Here is a 17,367-nt window from a genome sequence, read left to right as displayed (position 1 = left end):
CTCTACTCACAACTCACATCTCCCCAGATATCCACTTATTCTAAAGCATTGGTTTAATTAAGGAAAAAAAAAGAAAAAGAAAACAAACCTGAAGGCCAGAAACCTTGTTGTTGAAGAAATGTTTTCCACAGTCTTGGGTATTGGAACATTTGGTCTCCCGTTAGTGGCACTGTTTGGGAAGGCTCGGGAGGCGTGGCCTAGCTGTCCCTAGGGCTGTGCTTTGCAAGTATCACCTGGCTTGCAGTTTGCTCTCTCTGGTTTGTGCTTCTAGCATGCTGCTACATTGCTGCCATAATGGACTCATTCCTCTGGAACAGGGAGCCCAAGTGAACTCTCTTTTCCCTAAGTTGCCCTGGCTATGGTGTTTAATCCCAGCAACAGAAAAGCAACCAAGGCAAACACCATTTGAGGTTATATGTACCAGGTCGGATTTTATGCCTTTGTAGGGGCAATAATGCCCCCCCGCCCCCCCCCCCCCGTTAGTAAGGCAGTATGCAGACCTTGATAATAATCACGCTGCTATAGTTCCACATTATTATTATTGCTATTATTATTATTATTGTTGTTGTTGTTGTTGTTATTAGTTCTGGCAAACAAACCCATGGACATGCTGAAAATTTACTCTATAATAGAATGAACACTCTCAGCTCCAGAGTTAGTCAGGTAAGACCCTAGAATCAAACTGGGTGGCAGGAAGACCCTCAAGTGGAAGTACTGGGGTCAGAATCCTGCCTCTGACCCTTGTAAGCCAGGTGAGTGGGCTAGTTAATCCACTTGCTTCTTTATCCTTAAAAGGTGGAAGAGAATAGTTCTTTTCCTCTGTAAGTGTTAGGAAGCGTGTGAGAGAGAATTACGGTATGTGCTAAGTGCAGTGAGCAGAAGGGACTTAATATTTGGCAGTAGAGAAGACAATTAGATTTGGTAAGTATGCTAGGGAGTTCACAATTTGAAAAAAAAATTGTCATTGTGGTAAGAAAACTTCATATAAGAGCTCCCTTCTCAGCAAGTGTTTAGCTGCGCAGTGTGATTTTGCTGACCGCAGCTGCAAAGTTCTATGACCAGGTTCCGAGAATGCATTTATCTTGCTACCTGAAACGTTCTACCCATTTGTGGTTTGATTGAGAACAGCCCCCGGAGGCTCTTGTGTTTGCACACTGGGTCCTCAGTTGGTGAGACTGTTTGGAAAGGGTTAGGGGGTGTGGCTTTGTGGGAAGAGGTGTGTCACTGGGGGTGGGATTTAAGATTTTAAAAGACTCATTCACTCCCACACTCTCCTTGCTTCTTCGTGTTCATGGATCCGGATGTGAGTTCTCAACTGTGGTTCCAGCACCCTGTTTACTGCCTGCTGCCATGCTCCCTGCCACAGACTCACACTCTGAAACCACAAGCCCCAAATAGACACTGTCTTTTGTAAGTTGCCTTGGTCGGTCACAATGTCTTCTCACAGCAATAACTAAGACACCAAGGCCAGTAACTCCCATTTGTCCCCTTTCCTTCTCAAAACCACCAACACGCTCTCTAATGCGGGGAATCTGGCTGCTGTAGATGTGCCATGCAACTGGAGTCATGAAGTATTTATCACTGTGTGACTCGCCCGCTTCTCTTCACATAATGTTTCCAGGGTTAATTGGTGCCATCACATAATGAAGATTTCACTTCATTTTGAAAGCCAAAAAGTATTCCATGACAGGTATTTTAAAAGTGACACATTTGAGGGGGTCGCCAGGGCCCACCCCTCCCTGAGGAGCTATGGGCAGGATTGTTTCTAGAGGAGAGAGACATTTTCTTCAGTGGTGTGGCCACTGCTAAATTGTCCCTGCTCCTGTAGGTTCCTCTTATCTGAGCCTCGTCAGCACCCCCAATTAAACTAGTTAAAAAATTGATATATTCATCTGTTGGTGAGTTATTGTGGCTACCGTAAGAAAGTTAATAATAACAAAACAAAACAAAAACTTTGAATCAGATCTCTCATTTTGCTAAGTGAGAATCTCAGGTCTAACAACAGACAATTCTCTTGTGCCTGCTAGGTGGCAGGCATTAAGCACAGTATTGTCGGGGTCCAGCCTCAACACAGGATCGGAGTTCTCGACTGGAAGCAGGGATATGTGGAAGGTGCATAATAAATATACACAGACTACTTTTGGGGGGTACAAGCTGACAGGCAACTTTTCAAGGCTTAAAGTTGCTCTCTCTTCTCTCTCATTCTCTACTCTCTTTCTCACTCATTCGCTCGAAGCCTGAAGCTGCTCACGCTCTGCATTCTCCTGTGTACTTTTCTTTTCACTGAGGTGTGTATGAGTGTGTACTCCCACACTCATACACACCTCAGTGAGTTCCCCTTTCACTCTCACACACACTTTTCACACATACCTCACACACACACCACATGCACTCTTCTTTCACTCACACACACACTCTCCATACACACCTCACATTCTCTCCTCACTCACTCTTCACATTCTCTTCTCATGCTCGCTCACTTTTTTCTTGCCCCCAGTCTTTTATTGACAATCCAAAATCAGGTAGAAAAAAAGACATTGCACAATCATTGCCAAATCAAATTCAAAAGAATAACCAACATCCCACAAAGATTCAAGAATTAAAATTGTTCCCCAAAGTTTCAAGCTTCCCTATTCCCAGGCCTATAGCCAAAATAATAGTAATTACAAACTTATTATTCAAACTTTAACTTTGACTTACTATACTTCAGAGCTCAGAGCCCCAAGGCCAGCTAACGCATTTTCTTGTGAAGCTCTAATGATAAATGGCATGGGCAAAGGTGCCAGGCAGTGGCCAGAAAGAATCAAGTTAACCCTTAACTCAATAGTTCCGCTAGCTTTCTGCTTCTGCACATTGCACACTATGACTCTCCTAAGCGTCCCAGTGTTTTGACTTAGTTTTACCAATATAAAATTTTTCATATTTTATACTTGTTATCCAAGAACTACTCTCAAATGCTGTGCAAAACTTATTTCATAACTTCAATAGTTTTTCTTTCTTTCTTGGGGTCCCAATGTTGGCTTTATTTCATTTTCTAATAATTTCTTCAAATTTTCCTTGCAAGTCAAGCATTAATCTGGAACTCCTATTGTGCAGTTATTACACTGTTTCCAAGATGAGAACACACAGCATGCACGTGGACCATTAGGACTGTGCTGTGCTGTGCTGTGCCCCATGCCTCAATCTTAAATTGTTTAAGAATCATTACATCAAGGAACATCTAGTTTCACAGAATTTGCCAGAGCAGAAGGAGAAAGAAGTAAGAAAGACAGATATAATAGAATAATTATGCACACCAAGGCCAACTGAAAGCAGTCATGCACAAATGAAATCTATACAGCTGTTGTCCAGGGCTAAGGTTAGGAAAAAATGGGAATGATCATTTTTTACAAAGAGCTGCTGTGGGTTTCTGAAATGTCTCCATCCTGGCCTACTGCAGGCAGTCCCTGTCATTGTATGCTGTTCCCAGCACAGTATTATCTTTTGCTCTGCAGTAAGTCTATCAGGTAGGCTTTATAGAAGATGAAACCTACATCCAAGTTAAATGGCATCCCCAATGTTACAAAGTCTGTGAAAGACAGAGCAAAAGCTCCAACTCCAATCTGTCAGACTCCAACATCTGGGCTCATCCCACATCACAATCTCCATGGGACATCCAGCCTTGGTACCCACTGACAAAGGCATCCATTCGGGAAGCTAGATATCTCTGGATTGTATTCATGGTAATTGTGTTTGTGAGTTGAACACATAGTCCATGGCTCTGGCAAAGGAAGATACAGACTAAGGAAAGAGAGCTTTGAGGAGGCTCAAGGGACACTGCTTTTTCCATGCAGCCACTAATGTGGAACCTACCCATCACTCATGAAAAGCTAGAAAAACAGAGTTTTACAGAGCCCCGGAATCACTTCTATCAACTCATTACACTCTTGGTTATACTTGCTTCTGTTTGAGGCTAAACCCTTGGGCGGAGAACACAGTTCCCAAACCCTGCCCTGTTCCAATCTCCTAATTTAGGGGTATCTGGATGTGATTCCAGGAACTCAGCATGGCAAAACAGCAAGTACCTTCTGTACCGAGAATTGAATACTGGGAAACTTACACCGAATTAAAATACAAGGACACTGACTACTTACTTCCCCCTCATTGTTCTTGTTCAAATCAATTAAGTTAGGCTACTCATTAACCATCTCTTGCCCCAAGAAGATTACCAGGATCTCCCTTCCCTCCTCTGTCAGTCAAATGTTCTGTTTAATTACAGAACAAATAAATACAAATACCAAACAAACGCACAAGATGGATTTCTGAATGGGCTAATATATATGGCAAACCTTTTTATAACTATGACAGTGATAGTTTTAACTCCTGAAAAGGTGTATTTCCTCTAATTGCAGATACAGTCACAAAAAGCGTTGGCTTTCTATGACTAGTTTCAATGTCCAATTTAAAAATAAAATACAATGACTATTTCTGGTTCCCCTGCTCATCTCAAAATATTTCCCGGGTTGAAAGCCTTTGAGGTATATTTTATGTATACTATTCCATGAGTATGGAAAGCTCTTCCTAAAGCATGAGTGGCAGCTTTCATCCTACAATGAGTGTGGTGGAAAGACCCTCAGACACTGTAGTAGCTATTCCTGGTTGTCAACTTGACTACATCTGAAATGAACTACAATCCAGAATTGGTGGGCTCACCTGTGATCCAGATCTTGAGACTGGAAGACAAAAGTTTCTGACCTGGATCTTGGCATGGAGATCTTGAAGCATAGTGGCCATGAAAAGCTTAGGCCCAGGCAAGGTAGTACACACCTTTAACCCCAGGAGACTAGTTCAAGGTCAGCCTGGTACAAACAAGTCCCAGATCCCAGGCCTGGTGGTACACATCTTTAATCTTGGCCACACCTTCTGCTGAAGAACTGCATGAGGACATTGGAAGAAGGAAGAATGGCTCTTCTTCACCTGCTTGCACTTACTTGCCAGCGCCTCTGTTGGAATCTATTTCTATAGAAGACCAGCTTTAACAACTAGCCTTGTGGAACTGAGCAAGTCGTAGATTCTTGGACTTCCAATTCACAGCTGCCCATTGTTGGGGAGTTGGACTGCAGACTGGAAGTCATTATAATAAATTCCCTCAATATAGAAGGACATTTCATATGTTCTGTGACTCTAGAGAACCCTGGCCAATACAGACACAGAGAGGAGCTCTCCAGAGCCATAGCTCCTTTAGGAGAGGTCGCATCACCAGGATGCTCACACACCCTTAGCTCTGGCTTTCATTATTCTACCAAATATTTCCATGCAGGCCCCTCTATGTGCTCCACAGTTCCCTCTTTAAAATTTACCAACATTCATAACTCACGATCTAGCTGATGGGTTTGTTATGGAGTTTAGAGACATCAAGACAAGTCCAAGATTCTTACTCATTTCTTTAAAACCGGAAGGAGTGGCGTCATCCCTGACGAACAGAGGCCTTAGACTGTAGGGAAAGTGTGTTTGCAGAGCTACAGAAAATCGTGCTAGGTGTCCAAGAAGATGACTTTCATAAGCAGCTGGATATGGCAGACTGGAGGTGGAAACTCTCAGCTAGAGGAACAAACTCAGGAGTGTTGGGGGCATATGAGGTGTTACCAGGGGACAGGATAAAGCAAACCACTTAGAGCACATGCAGACAGGAAAGCTGTCTAAGGACTTCCTGAAACAAAGAACATTTTGCTCCAGATATGGAGCTTCCTTCCTTTGCACGAATTCCACATTTGGAGATGTTTTCTTGGGTTGCCCTTTGAGAATATTAATACCAGGAGCTGGGGGGATGGCCCATTGGGTAAAGTTCTTGGACCTGAGTTTCAACTCTCAGCATCCATATATGAGCCAGGCATGGTATACATGGGGGAGTTGAAAATAGATGGACTCTCTGGGGCTTGTTGGCCAGCCAGTGGAGCTGAATCAGTGAGTTCCATGCTCAGTGAGAGACCTGTATCAAAGAATAAAGAGCAATCATGGGAGAGAGGCGGCATCAGCATCTGGGTCTCACATGCATACGCATGCACAAACCACAAGAAAATGTACATATGCCATATATATGCATGCGCATACATCCCGACACAAACACTTGCAGTACACTATCCCATACACCCATACACTAAATTTTGCACATACGTACACTATCACACACACAACTAACTCTTGCACAGTAGTGTACTACAACACGCACACCCCCCACACACATACTAACTCTTGCACAGCAGTAAACTATCCAGTGCACCCACAATCACTAAGTCTTGCACAGCAGTACTATCCCACACACACAGTGACTCATGCACAGAAGTATACTATCAAACACACACACACAGAGTAACTCTTGCACAGCACTACATATGTCTCTTTCTCTCTCTCTCTTTCTCTCTCATGATGCACAAACACACTAACTCTTGCACATCACTACACTATCAAACACACACACACTAACTCTTGCACAGCAGTTTACTATGTCTCTCTCTCACACATACATACACACTAATTCTTGCACAGCACTACACTATGTCTCTTTCTCTCTCTCACACACACACACTAATTCTTGCACAGCACTACACTATCACACACACACACTAATTCTTACACAACACTACACTATCACACACTTGCACAGGACTTCTCTCTCTCTCTCTCACTCTCTCTCTCTCTCTCTCTCTCTCTCTCTCTCACACACACACACACACACACACAGATTAACTCTTGCACAAGCCTACACTATACCAACACTCTGAGTCCTTTCACTGTCATACTCTCTTCATGGTGTTATCTTCACTCCTTGTGTTGTGCATCTGTGTTTTTCACTTGTGTTTGGTCTGCATCCTCGATGCAAGGTAAACTCCTTAGGAACCATGGCCTAGCCTTCACTCCTTCCTCACTTCCCAGAACAGTTTCTGGCATGTACATGCACTCACTAGATAACTGGTGCATGAATGAGTGAAAATAAGTGTATACACGTCTGGAAATCCCCTTAGTTGTGGCTGTCAGAAATGCACAGCAGAAGGGCTGCAGAGACAGCTCAGCCATTGCGAGCACTGCTTTACTTGTAAAGGACCAAGTTTGGTTCCCAGTCCCACAGATAGTCTTACTGTATGTAGCTCCAGTTCCAGAGTCTCTGATACCCTCTTCTTGCCTTTGTGGACATCAATGTGGTACACAGACATACATGCATACACTCACACATAAAATAGAAATAAGTAAATATTTATGAAAGATGAATATAAGAAATATTTGCTTGACTCTTGGAATTTAGAGTAGGTGGACTTAGTTTTGAGATGAGAAGAGGGAACAGGGCTGGGCTTTCTGATGCACGGGCTCCTTTACAGTGCGACTAGCAGTGGCACGGTCACTTCATGGCTCCACTGCTGACCTCATGGCCTTCCAAAGCCCACCCTGGAATGAACTTCACTGAGCAATGGTTCTTTCTCAGTAATAGTTTAGGTCACAGTCCCTAAAGGTACATGGCCAGTAATGAACAGGCACAGCAGAACAGGGGTGTCACAACTTCAGGGTTGTGGTAGGTGACATGGGAGCAGGTTCACATTTTTTTTGATCCTCTTTCAAGGAGATACTGCCCGAGTCCTTCTTGGGTGACATAAAGGGACCGAATGCTGTAAGCAGCCATGGTTGGCTTCTTCACCAGAGTGTGGAGGGCTCTTATTTTGAAGAAGAAACTATCTATCTATCTATCTATCTATCTATCTATCTATCTATCTATCTATCTATCTATCTATCCATTCCAGCCATTTATTTACCACCCCTTCCCCACTATTTCCACCTTTGGAAATAAATCCCAGGGCCCTGTAAGCGCCAGATATGCCCTCTACCGCTGGTATACAACTCCAGCCTCTATTTCTGACCAATCTCTACCATTACCGTGATCCACGTCATGACCACAGCACAACTGGATGACCACAGGAACCTTTAGTTGATTTCCATGGTTCTACCATAGAATGGTCTCCACTGTGCAGCTCGAAAGAAACTCTTAAAATACTGGCCTCCTCCTAGGAGCCAACTCTTCCAACAGTTCTCCATCTCATCCAGGGAAAAGGCCAAAACCTGTACAAAACTTCTACACTCCTGCCTTTAGCTAATCAGCTCTGTCCTGCTCATTCTATTTGCTGTAGCCTCACTGGCCCTTCTAGACATCTCTAGAACATTCCACATCTACCCCCAACTCAGGACCTTCAACACCTCTGCTCAGAATTCTCCTCTTCCTGGCAACAGTACACTTTTCACCTTCTTTGGGGCTTTTTAAGTCTGATTCAGATATCAACCACCTTTGACCCCATCTGCACCTCTTGTCTGGACAGTGACACTTCAAAGCTGATTTAACGTTTACCCCACGGTGCACACTTCCTTTTGTCTTCCACACCAGTTGAATATGCTACAGATTTTAACTGCATATGTGTTTCTTTTCCTGTCTCTGCCCATTTTAAGTCCCACCAAAGCAGGAATTTCTTTTGCTTGATTTGGAAGGTATTTTTGTCCCAACTATTTAGGACAGCATCTGCCTATGGCCTGTGTTCCTTCTGAATAAGGAGAACTGAATAAAGAAGTAGAAAGAGACTATATATCGAAGTGTCACAGGAGTGAAGGTAAGCAAAGGAATATGGGAGGCTAATAGATGAGTCAAAGGCTTGGTAGTGTGTGTGTACACTCCAGTGTGTGCAAATGCAAGACACTTCAGTGCAGTGTATGTTATCAGGATTCTATTTTGTCAAATGAAAAGTTCAAAAAGGACTGGCTAAATGAATGCATAACAGATTATAAACAAGATTGAAATACTGTGATGGGAAAAGTATATCAAGTTACAGGCATAGTAACAACAGGACTCCAGGTGCTGTGAAACAGGGCCAACGATCGACAAACGGGACCTCATCAGACCAAAGAAACAACTAATCCGCAAAGAAGCAGTCTACAGAACGAGAAAACAATCTTCTTGTACATCTGACAGGGGATTAATATCTAGAATATACAATATATACGCTAAACAAGAAATCAAATAATCAGGTCAATACACGGACTAATGAAATGGACAGTTCCCCAGAGATGGACCATAGATAACAATCATGATGCTCAGTTCTACACAGAAGCAGAGAAATACACTTTAATGCTGCAGTGAGAGTCTGTCTTACCCTGGTTAGACTGGCAGTCATTAAGAAAATTAACCAGGGGTGGCACTCCATGCCTTTAATCCCAGCACTCAGAGGCTGAGGGCAAGCATGTGTACATTCCAATACCGAATACAAAATGCTTTGTGAGTATGAGGACTGGTAGGTCAGTGCTACATAGTGAGACACTTTTCTCAAGACAAAAATAAAACAAAACTCCCAGTGGGATCTAGGACAAGCCTGTGGGTTGGTTATCCCATGACAAAATGAAAAATGGGTACTGTATACTATATAGAAAGGTCCCTGGGGTCCTGCTAGGAGCCCTCGGGAACCTTTGGGGGCCACTTCTGAAACATAAACAGTGCTTCATGTTTGAGTACATCTGTGTAAGTATGCAGTTAGGAACTGCCCCATGGGGAATCTATTGCTTAGAACACTGGATGAGCTAGAATTGCAGGATTTACTGGAAATTCTGGGGGGAAATCCCATGCAGGTGTGGGGGTCTCTCACACACTTCTAAGTGAGTTAGACTAGAGTCTGGCATAGGTCCTAACCATGGGGTATTTTATTTTAGTTTGTGTTCCAGGGTTTTCCTTTATAGATAGAGGAAGCTTTGTTAAAGCAAGATCAATAGTTTTAGCTTCTGTGTATCAAGCAAACACAGGAGTAGGACCCTGGGTTTGGATCTATTTTCCTAGAAGCATCTTAAATAAAAGTAAAATAACACATCTGAAGGTCTTACAGGAAAACTGAGCTGTGTGCTGCTCTAACAAACGTTGAATTTGCTTACATAGAATGGTTTCAGTATGCCACGATCGAGTATCTGATTGGTTGATCGATACAGCTGAGCATTGAACAGGTCCTTGAATGTGTTACGCACATACTGTACCACTGAGCAACACCCTCAGTCCTGTATTTATTTATTTAATTTTTGACACAGGGTGTCACTATGTAGTCTGGTTGGCCTGGAACTTTGCTATGTAGATGGGATTGACTTTGAAGTCATAAAGATCCCTAACTTGGCCTCCCAAGGGCTGGGATTAAAGGCAAACGCCACCATGCCTGGCCAGGCCCCTATTTTAATATCACATCTTCAGCTTCTATTTTTCTTTACATTACAGCAGGACTGATAGACGCGCCATGAACTCAGCTTTGGAGAAAAGCATTCTGCTGGAATAATACTGAAGGGTACTCAGGCCATAGCTACAGTACCCTATTTTGAGAGCCTGTGGCTGACTGTTTTCATATACAATCCAAGATCAACACTTCCTACCTACTGTGGATACTCCTTCACTGCTTGGGCTATTTATATATAGTCTCATCTATCTCTCCTCCCACACTGCAAACTGTAAGGGCAGAGAATAAGAGCCTTATTCGGGTACTCCCAGCTCCTGACCTAATTGTCTGGGCAGTAAAGGTTTATATGACATGAAACTGTACATGCGAGCCTATGGTTTAGATCCATCAGATATTCTCTGAACATGGATAATGCTTTGAACAGAAAAGTTATGATGGGGTCTGTGTTTGTTTGATTAATGGAAGATAATATTGTTGATCTTATTTAACCAAGGTCCCCTGCTATGTATAAAGGAGAACCCTAGAATACAAACTAAGGTTTTCAGTGTACCAAGAAGGTAGACACTCACGAAAGCTGCATTATTTAACTCCTTGCTATGCCAAGACTCAAAGTCCTACAAGCCTACGTGTATGGGAGAAGTTGAGATTTCAGTTAACTATCCTGCCTGGGGTTTTTCAGGGGAAGTCCAGGGTCCTGAATGTCATCTGTGAGCCACTTTACAGTGCTGGGAAAGTGACATTCTATAGACAACACTGCACTTCTTCCTGGTCATTCTCGGTGGAATTCATGAGCAAGGAGGCAGCTCTCTCTCTCTTCCCACTGTTAATTCAGCCCAACTTCACATGAACGTATAGTAATTGTGTGATATGAGTTCACTGTGACATTTTGTATAAGCACAGAGCATGACTGGGTCTTATTGACCCGTATGGTCCTCTATCAGCACCCTGGGCATTGTCTACTGCAGGGCTAGTTAAAAGCTGGGGGCTCTAACTAATCTCATTCCCTATGAGCCGACAACATCATACATGTTTTGCTTATATTCTACCTGGTTTCTAACTCTGAGCTTCAGTCTTTTAGCTCTCTAGCCTTAGGTCCTTAATAACATCACAGGACTTAAAAGCGGCCTCTGCTTCATTCAGGACTCAGATGAGTCTTTTGTCTGGTTAGCAGACAGCCCATAGCATATTAACATTAAATATTTGTCATTATCACTCAGTACAAGAAGTAACAACACACAGGTTCAGTTTTTAAATCTATTGCTTCATTTTAGGAAGTAAAAGGAGGACTTGTTCAGCCTTGCCCATACATGAGCCTAATATTAAAACAGAGACAGCACTTAGAAGAGTCCTTCTTAGACTAAGGACATGGATTTTTAAATTGTGTTCATCCCGCCTCCCTCGCCGCTTCTAAGTAAAATGCCACAGAGAGGGAAATGTTGAGATAAGCAGAAAGACTATCTGAAAACATTCACGAGGTGAAGAGTTCTCTCGTCCTTTCGGATTACACACTAAAAACAAAATGTATCTCAAAACAGGCTTCTTTCCAGGTTTCCAAGCAAACACACCCAAATAGATTAATTAATTTATCAGAGTCTTCGACTGTCCCTAGATGCCATCCTTAACATTGCGTGCGATGTCGCACAAATTATTCTCATTCAGTGAGAATGTCAACAGGAAGAGGTCTGATGGAAACTCAAAGCCTTAACGCAAACGGATCTGGAGGCTCAGATGAATCTCTTACCCGAGATGCTGGTTAAACCAAACAGCTGAGAGACCGAGGCCATCAAGGAATGCCTCTGTTCTCTGGCTTGATGCTTTCCCCCTATGACGATGCTCCCACCTGGATGTTGCCAGTGGGGGCTTTTGGAGAGCATTGTATCAATAAAAAATATGTAGTCGAGGGAATGTAAAGACACCACAGGTATACCCTATTCCCAAGGGGCTTCTAGGGACTTACCTGCTCCGGGTACCAGTGACACACCTTATTGCCTCCCCCCAGATATTTTTTGCTTTGACTTCTAAAATATTCTTCAGGGTGAATCTCAGTTGGTCAAGTGCTTACCTAGCATTCATGAAGCCCTGGGGTCCATCCATGCCAGCACTGCACAGACTGGCTGTGGCTCCCCAAACCTACAATCCCAGTGTTAGGAAGGTGGAGACAGGAAGATCAGAAGTTCAAGGTCACCCTTTGTTATGGACGGCTCTGTGCTGCTTGTATTTTTATGTTAATTCTGCCCTTCCAGGGAGTCGCATAATCAGGTAAACCAATCCTCTAATGAATAAGGAAGCCAATCACTGGGCAAGTAGGCAGGACTTCCGTGTTGGACAGTAGAAAAGAGGAAGCAGGAAAGAGTTAGGTCCTTTTGGAATGGGGACAGCAGAGGGGTAAGATGTAGTTGCTAGAGTCTCCCAGTATCATGGCAGATCCACAAGGATTTGCCACCAGAGGAATCGGATTTTAATAAGGCTTACAAGATTAGGTTTTAGTTGTTGCTTCCAGAGATTGAGTTACCATTGTTTCAGAAGTAAGTTTGTGTTGTGTTTTCTTTCATGCTGTGGCTCCTCTGGGTTAAAGAGAGAAAGGTACAGTGGCAAAGCATGGGTTTGTCAGATGTGCACCACAAATGTTGTGGGGGATTTTGAAGGATGGTTTTGGCTTGGTAGTGACCCACCAGTGGGAACTTAGCAAGCTGTGTGGCCAGACCACCAGGGCTGATAGCAGGGGCAATCTCAGGAACATGATGGTTCTATTTTTTTTTTTAAATATCTCCTGCAACAGTCCTTAACTACAGTGTTCTCAGCCAGCCTGGGATACATAGGACTCAATGAAACAAAACAAACAAAAACCCAAACCAAACCAAACAAAGAGCTAATACTAATTTACGGATATTCTTATATAGTAAAGGCCATTATGCATTGTTCCATTTGGGTCTAATTTTTTCTCTGGTATTAAAAAGTAGTTCATACCAAATTTTGCAGAAGCAAATTGTGATCAAAGTAAGTAACTTCCAAACAATAGTGGTTCTTGCTTATTGAGGTCACTATCACAGTTAGACACACTATAGCAAAGACATGACATGCTTACAGTACCAACATTACATCATAGCATTTAATCCAGAACTCAAAGATGATTTGTGCAAATTCTGCTCTTTATGAGCGGGATACAGTTGCTTTGTGAGTGAAGACTGGTAAAAAGCCCTTAGAACGACAGTGAAATTAATTAAAAATAATCCTGTTATTACCTTATATGTATATGTTACTTCTCTGAACATCTGTGGTCCCAGAATCCTTAGTCATAAGCAGCCACATTAATCTAAAACACAAAAATAAATATAAGTCATCTTGACTCCATTTTGCACAGTATGTTCTGTAGCAGTTGCAGTGTAAGCTTTATTGCCAAGAAGATCTAGGCTTGCAATAGGACTCTACAGGATGGCTTTTAACTTCTTTAAATTATGCACAATTAGGAAAAAGTACTGGCAATAAATGTAACAACTCTGATTATTTTAAAAAGCTAAATAGATAGAAAAGCTCAGCTTCTATCTCGGGATCTTTTGGTACACTCTACCTGCTGTTCATGGAAAGTGCCTGTAAGAACTCTCCAACTGTTGTGTCTTCTTTAGAACATTTGCATTGTGTGATGTCTCCTATGTCTCAAGATGAGTCGAGTGTCTTCAAATCATACATCTCGAATCCATATGTACCCATCAAAACCCTATGAGCAGCTGGGCGTGGTGGCACACGCCTTTAATCCAAGCACTTGGGAGGCAGAGGCAGTGAATTTCTGACTTCGAGGCCAGCACTTGGGAGGCAGAGGCAGTGAATTTCTGACTTCGAGGCCAGCACTTGGGAGGCAGAGGCAGGCAGATTTCTGAGTTTGAGGCCAGCCTGGTCTACAGGGAGTTCCAGGACAGCCAGGGCTATACAGAGAAACCCTGTCTCAAAAAACAAAAAACAAAAATCAAAAAACAAAAAACAAACAAACAAACAAACAAAAAAAAACATGAGCATCTTCACCCCAGAGGCCCCAGATGAACAATCTAGGTTCTCCAGGCTCTGTGTCTTGGTTCCTACTCAGCACTGGGTACCTGTGGAGCATGATCCAAAACTTTCAAGAGGCTTCCATAGCTCAAACCAACAATGATACCAACTGAGGAAATCTCTAGGAACAAAGGGTCCATGAGTGGAGAACACATTACCACTGTTTCCCTGAAAGGACACCACACTGCCAGACTGCCTTGCAACTACTTATGTGTATTCTCAGACGTGTGTCGCTCTCTTGCTCCATTTTACAGGGTGGCAGTTAATGCTGAGAACACGTGACTGATGAATGCTTTATCCTAAATCCTAAATGATATAGAGCCTAAATCTGCACCATCGTCCCTCAAGGCTCAAGGAACATGAGAGAGGATGGGACAGGAAGAATGTAAAAGATGGAGGATGTGGCAGTGTCATGAAATACTGCCATCCAGATATCACATTGCCATTGCAAGCACACATGCTTGTGCGCATTTACCTGTACACACACACACACACACACATACACACACAGAGCAGCTAAGAACACCTGCACAAGACTATACCTTTTAACCCATCATGGATGGAGGAGGTGTCCATGCTCCATCCCTTTGCAAGGAGCTATGGTAATGGTTACTGGAGGTGGGAGTGAGGCTAGTAGGGGATAGGTAAGAAGAAGGTGCTCACAGGTAAGGAAGGGGGCTAGCAGTGGGTAGTGAGGTGAGTATAATCCTAACACACTGCATACACATCTGAAACTGTCAGGCGCACAACAGCAGCAAGGGCCAAGCCACGCTCCATAGAATACGGGTGGTTAGACCCGCTGGTGTGACATTTAAATCATTCTAAGAACACAGCCGCACCTACGGAGGTCTACCAGGTGTCATCAAACTGAGTTAAGGGATTCCACTATGGTTTACATGGCTGCTATGTCCCCTGAAGACACATGTCCTAGGAGCTAAATCCAGTGCTTCCTTGGGAATGGTAGATGCCACTTCTCTTACTACACTGATAAGTTTTGGTGTCTGGCTGTCCTTCTTCTGGCTGTCCTTCTTCCAGCTCAGGGAGGCTGGCATTCAGTGCCCTGCAGGTGGGTATGGTCATGTGACTCAATGTCAGCTAATAAAATGTCAATGGAAGTGACGTGCTCAACAGCTTAAAATGAAAGAACTCGCCTTCTGTAAATCCTCCTCCCTGTTTCTTACTTGGGACTGTAGACCTTGTAGTAACTGTTCTTTTGTTTATTTGTTTGTTTATATAATACCCTTTCTCAGTTTTCCCTTCAGAAACCCCCTATCCCATCATCCCTCTCTCTGCTCCTATGAGGGTGTTCCCCTACCCACCCACCCACTACCACCTCCCTGCCCTGGCATTCCCCTACAGTGGGGCACCAAGCATTCCCAAAACCAAGGGCCTGTCCTCCCATTAATGCCTAACAAGGCCATCCTCTGCTACATATGCAGCTGGATCCAAGGGATGCTCCGTGTGTACTCTTTGGTTAGTGGTTTAGTTCCTGGGAGCTCTAGGGCGTCTAGTTGGTTGATATTGTTGTTCTTCCTATGTGATGCAAACCCCTTCAGCTCCTTCAGTCCTTTCTCTAACTCCACCATTGGGGATCCCATGCTTAGTCCAAAGGCTGCGAGCATCTGCCTTTATATTTGTCAGGCTCTGGCAGAGCCTCTCAGTAGACAGCTATATCAGGATCCTGTAAACAAGCACTTCTTGGCATCCACAGTAGTGTCTGGGTTGGTATCTGTACATGGGAAGGATCCCCAGATGGGACAGTCTCTGCTCCACACTTTGTCTCCCAATTTCCTCATGTGAGTATTTTGTTCCCCCATCTAAGAAGGACTGAAGCATAACTGTTCTTAATTTGTCAAGCTATGGATACATGTTAGTTATGGTAGAACATCACGGCATAGGCAAGGGCAAGCCCTAAATGTCCTATGACTGTGTCCAGAGTATTATAAGGGAAGAAGAGTAATGCCCTTGTTGTTTACACCACAACTGTGTGTGTGGGTGGTGGTGGCTGTGGGGCCAAGGATGAAGGGTGGATCCACAGGGCCGATTTTCATGGTCATTTTTTCCCCCAGTGACTTTTGGCTTTAAAAGAAATATTCTATTGAAAACATCAAGGATGTAGACACGGCTATAAAGTTCACATGCTTTTACTACATTTGTTTTCTTGACACGGGGTAGGGCGGTCTCATGTCACTGCACATGTTGTGGTCAGAGTACGATTTTCAAACATCCATTTTCCACTTCCACCATGTGGGTTCTGAGGCTTAGAGTCAAGTCATGAGGCGTGGTAGCAAGCACCTTTACCCACTGAGCCATCTGAACGAGTCTAAGTGCTTCTAGGAGTTAAAATATAAGATAGTATATGAAATTTGGTCCTATAAGCTGAATGCTTTTAGCTCTGCTCTCAGATTTCTGAAATATAGAGAATCTTTTATCTAACGAGGGGTGCATCACTGGATGGAAGCATGAGGGTGTTACTTGAAGAATACTTGACAAGAAGCCCAAGGTCCAAACCCACTGCATCGATAAACAGAACTACACATGGAAATACCTCGTCAGTACTCTTGATTCCTCGTTCCCCACGCACACTTTTGAGCTGTGTCAGGATAAAGATGACCTAGGTGCAATCTCAGAAGGTAATGAGATATGAGGAGTCCTACCCCCTCTAGCAATGATGCCAAACTGTGGGTCATACATGAGAGAGGCTGTTGTGACACATGCATTGTAGTGGTTTGTATTTGCTTGGCCCAGAGAGTGGCACTATTAGAGGGTATGACTCTGTTGGAGTAGGTGTGGACTTGGAGGAGGTGTGTCACTGTGGGTGTGGCTTTAAAACCCTTATTCTAGCTGCCTACAAGCCAGTATTCTGCCAGCAGCCTTCAGATGAAGATGTAGAACTCTTAGCTTCTCCTGCACCATGCCTGCCTGGATGCTGCCATGTTCCCGCCTTGATGATCCTGGACTGAACTTCTGAACCTGTAAGCCAGCCCCAATTAAGTGGTGTCCTTTAAAGACTTGCCTTGGTCATGGTATCTGTTCACAGTAGTAAAACCCAAACTAAGACACACTTGTACTAGGAAAGCCTCCAGATACTGGTCCCTTGATATTGGAC

General features: G+C 43.5%; 1 protein-coding gene across 3 annotated transcripts in view; it reads right to left on the bottom strand.

Annotated features, from left to right (window-relative positions):
• Positions 1-17,367, bottom strand: part of Lrrc8c (leucine rich repeat containing 8 family, member C) — a 93,674-nt gene that overhangs the window by 55,289 nt on the left and 21,018 nt on the right. For 2 of the 3 annotated variants that reach the window (XM_017320573.1, NM_133897.2), the window contains one exon: positions 13,460-13,530. The exons of the other annotated variant lie outside the window; for it this stretch is intronic. The gene's annotated coding sequence lies outside the window, so the exon portion shown is untranslated. The remainder of the gene's footprint in view (positions 1-13,459; positions 13,531-17,367) is intronic. 3 annotated transcript variants of the gene reach the window in all.

The sequence above is a fragment of the Mus musculus genome, chromosome 5, assembly GCF_000001635.26.
Source record: "Mus musculus strain C57BL/6J chromosome 5, GRCm38.p6 C57BL/6J".
In the NCBI taxonomy this organism is placed as follows: domain Eukaryota; kingdom Metazoa; phylum Chordata; class Mammalia; order Rodentia; family Muridae; genus Mus; species Mus musculus.
Note: the sequence above shows the minus strand (reverse complement) of the source record. Positions and strands in the feature narration are given on the sequence as shown.